The sequence below is a fragment of the Plectropomus leopardus genome, unplaced genomic scaffold (genome assembly GCF_008729295.1).
Source record: "Plectropomus leopardus isolate mb unplaced genomic scaffold, YSFRI_Pleo_2.0 unplaced_scaffold10948, whole genome shotgun sequence".
In the NCBI taxonomy this organism is placed as follows: domain Eukaryota; kingdom Metazoa; phylum Chordata; class Actinopteri; order Perciformes; family Serranidae; genus Plectropomus; species Plectropomus leopardus.
Genome location: NW_024611560.1, coordinates 1 through 3876, shown reverse-complemented (window position 1 = coordinate 3876; position 3876 = coordinate 1). Strand labels below are relative to the sequence as shown.

The 3876-nt window shown below is 37.2% G+C and overlaps 1 long non-coding RNA gene across 1 annotated transcript; it reads right to left on the bottom strand.

Moving 5' to 3' along the window:
* Positions 1–626: 626 nt before the first annotated feature.
* On the bottom strand, positions 627–3546 carry LOC121963353. Its single transcript, XR_006107236.1, has 2 exons — positions 3292–3546; positions 627–1175 (listed from the first exon to the last, which is right to left on the bottom strand). It is a non-coding gene; the product is annotated as an uncharacterized LOC121963353 (long non-coding RNA).
* Between the last annotated feature and the right edge of the window lie 330 nt (positions 3547–3876).

Below are 3876 nucleotides of genomic sequence, written 5' to 3'. Positions count from 1 at the left end.
CTGACATTTTAACTACATATTGACAGCAGCACATGGGACAGATAGCCTGTGTAATAGCATTTGCAAGAATCCACTGTGCCTGAAGGACAACAACCAATCAGGGCTGAGGAGTATGTAATACAGCTGTCAATCATGTCAGTCACTGCTTCATGCTTGTGGCATGAATCATTTTTTCTCATTTTGAGATTAATGTTTTTTATGCATGGTCCTTGCTTAATAAAGACATGAAAAATAGAAAAAAAACCCAAAAACCTCCCCGACCAACAAGTTGAAAATAGTTGTGCTAAAGGACCCCCCCCCAGTCAAAACCAACATTCTCATTTTACAGCTGAACAGTAGAGGAGACCAGGGATGCTTGTGACACTCTGAATTTCTTCAACTAGGAACAAGCAATGAATCACCTGAGTCACACTGCACATGCTCAGAACAGTTGTTACTCCTATGGGAGGAAGCAGCACCCTGTACTCAATAACATTTCAGTGTAATGGGAGATGAGCCTTTGTTTAGTTAGGTAGCTTGTTGTTTTGGAAGGGAGTCCCTGCAGGGCCGACCTGCAGTGAACTCTGTATTCATCAGCGAGAGATGAAGTAATAACTTGTGACATTAACCACACGAGCAAACGAAGATAAATCTGTTAAAAATGTATTGTTAAGAGAAAGAACAGATATACAGTATATTTTTTGATTATAGCAAAGCAAGAAGCATTATAAGATGCCAAAAATATCATCACTTATCAGTAAAAAGCAGGAAGGACTACTGGTAAATACCATAACATTCCTAAAACCGGTTTCCAGCATGCATCACAAGCATCAAGGCATGTCTGTCTGCTAGCTACCTACAATTTGTCTGCTCATTTCAACAGGACTGCAGAATTTGATCGTGCAAAAGGTGCCTGTGATTGTATTACATATACTTGGCATTCTACCCCAAAAGTGAAACAGTGAATATGCTGATTTAAAGGATAAATAGAGAATAACTGCAGTGATTCAGTTTACTGGGTTTGGGGTTTGTCGATCCAGATCTCATTGTGGTGATAAAAAGAGATATATGGGTCATAACCAGCCCCAGCGTAAGTTTGGTGTTCAGTGCACTTTATCCCAGCTTCAGACAGGTTGCGGCAAAGCTCCATTTCATTTTCGTGACCTGTTGCGATGCTTGGCGTGCCGCCAAAGGTCCTTTTGTATGATGTGAAAACAATGACAGAAAAAATGAATTCAGATTACATCAGATACTTTGTTAAAATCATCATTTACTGTAGAGTTGCTTGGTAGTTTGTTTTCTACATTTACTTTCTCTCTTCTATTTCTGTCTTGTTTTGTATGCATGTCATATTGATATTGCTGGAAAATTATGCAATCACTTAAGCCTGCAGTTGGAAACCTTAATACAAATAACTTTTTGTTATATTTGCTGAAACTGTCACTATATTCACACAGTAGTACATAACACAGTCTGTGAAAAAAAATCTTATTCCTTCTCCTATAATTCTAAACTACATTTGCTAGAATCTACTGCAGTTGAAAGACAACAACCAATCAGATTGAAGCAGTCTCTAATGCAGCTTTCAGTCATGTCAGTAACTATCAAACTAGACAGCACTGATCAAATATGAATCAAGATTTTGTGAATGCATCCCCGATTTCTTACCAGGAGTGTTTCAGGAACATATTCTAGTGTACGGTTTAGCCATAAAAATGAGAACGTTCCAGCTGGGCAGTGCTTGGTTTGGGCTCGAGTGTTTTCAAACTTGTGGCTGGGTCATCAGTGTTCTGTCAGTGGACTTCTACACACTGGGTATCCTCCTGCTTCAGCAGCTGACTTTACACTGCAACCAATGCTATGCTTCAACAAAAGCACATGCTTAGGATAAGCCAACAAAAGCATGTTATTGATTTTCCTCTATATTCATATGGGAAGTGAACACTGGGCTCCCAGGTAAAAGTCCAGGGTTTGTTGCATGCATCCACTGCCCCTCCAGCTCCTTATATTACTGTCGACAGCGTTTCAACCTGACACCGTCCAATGGCGTAACATACAGCTGTGACAAGTGTTGTCGGGCTGCATTGAACTGATGCTCATTCGCATTTCATACTGCCGTGCCAGGTGCTCTGTGGCTGGTGCTAGCAGCGTATAATAACACAGTAAAAGGCCTATCATGCTGCCACGAAAGGTTGCTTTTTGCGTTGGTGTCTGATGCTGAGATCACTGACAAAGCATTGATATATAACAGCTTTGGAATATGAACTGACTGTATTTCACAGCTAAACAATACACTAAAATATGCTTCTTAAAACATTTAAGGCCAGGAATAGGTAATCAACTTACAGAATCTTGATTTGATCGTTTGACAGTTCAGTTCACAAACTTCTATGATTGACAGCTGCCTCAGAGACTCTTTAACTCTGACTGGTTGTTTTTGTTCATTCTAGCAAATACCATTAGAATCATCAGAATCAGAATCAAGATATTTAGTCTATGGGCCAAGACCAAAATATTTACTAACTGGTACCTGCTGAGGTGGAAAATTCTGGATTGGTAATTTGACAAAGTCTAGAAACAATTACAGCACATCTAACATAAAGTTACATTTCCATTACATTTCCATTACAACATTACATTTCCTTTGCAGATTAGATAGCTTTCATTAGTATTTTAACCTTTGAACCCTGAGAAAACTGGGCTGAATTTCTTTCAAAAACATGAGCACATAGCAACTTGGTGAAAAAAAATGTGCAAATTGCAAGAAATTAGTAGATTTAGAAAATTATTTTTAACAACAATCAAGGAAACAGCTATGTATAAATAACAAAATGAGAGATTTAAATCTATGTTACAAAATTATTCTAATTTTAAAGCACTTTTTCCAGCTCATTTCTGTTTTCTTTTGTTTGTTTCTTTTTTTAATTTTCTGGTACTTTTTAAAATCTAATTTCTAAATAATTTGGGGTAATTTCTTCTTTTGTGGTTCATTGCCTTCTCCCCATATTTTCTTACAGAAAATAAGCCAATTTGCTCAGGTTTCAAAATGTTAATACTAGTTGCCAACTACAGCTTTAAATTTGCAAATTAGTAGAGTGAAGATCATGAATTTACAGTCACAGTTACAGTAAATCTTGACCCCAGTAAAGCTCAAATCTTGTCTGATATGTGTCCATATTGCCCTTTTGTCTTATTACTATTTAGTAGCTTGGGAACTGTAAAGAAAGGTTATAGTTGTTTAAACACTGAATTTCTGTTAAATAAAAGTCCAAGACAACCATCAACTGAAAGATCAAAATTGGTACTATTCACCTGACATAGACGGTGACTTCAGGCCGACTTTCCAGTCTGACATCTGAATCAGTGATTACGGGCTCGGAGCCAGGAGCAACAAACCAGGATAACCACATTTCATTGTCACTTGTGACGTTGATCAGCGACGGCCAGGAGTCGACATAACCTGGAAATTATAAACAAAATGGTTAGAAGCTTATTTCCAAAACTGTACAGGACTACAGGGATGTTTCTGAGTAAACTACACAGTGGTTTTTCATTTTGTCAACAAAATCAGACACATTTCTAGGAGGCAAAACTCGTACAATTTTTAAGCAAAATTTCTAAGTTTACAATGTATACAAACTCCAACATTACTTCAAGACAAAACTTACACATATTCAACATTTGTTTAAGACATAACAGCTACAAATTTAGACATTTCTTGGAGGAAAATCTGGTATGAATTTTAAAAGTTCTGACATGCAAAGGTTAAAAGACATGAAAACATCCTTCAGAAGACAAACAGTGACATATTTATATTCTTGGATCATATTTATATTCTTCTTTGGTGGGTTTTAGGATGATACACAGCAATAAAGGTAGGTTCAAAGTACCTAAATT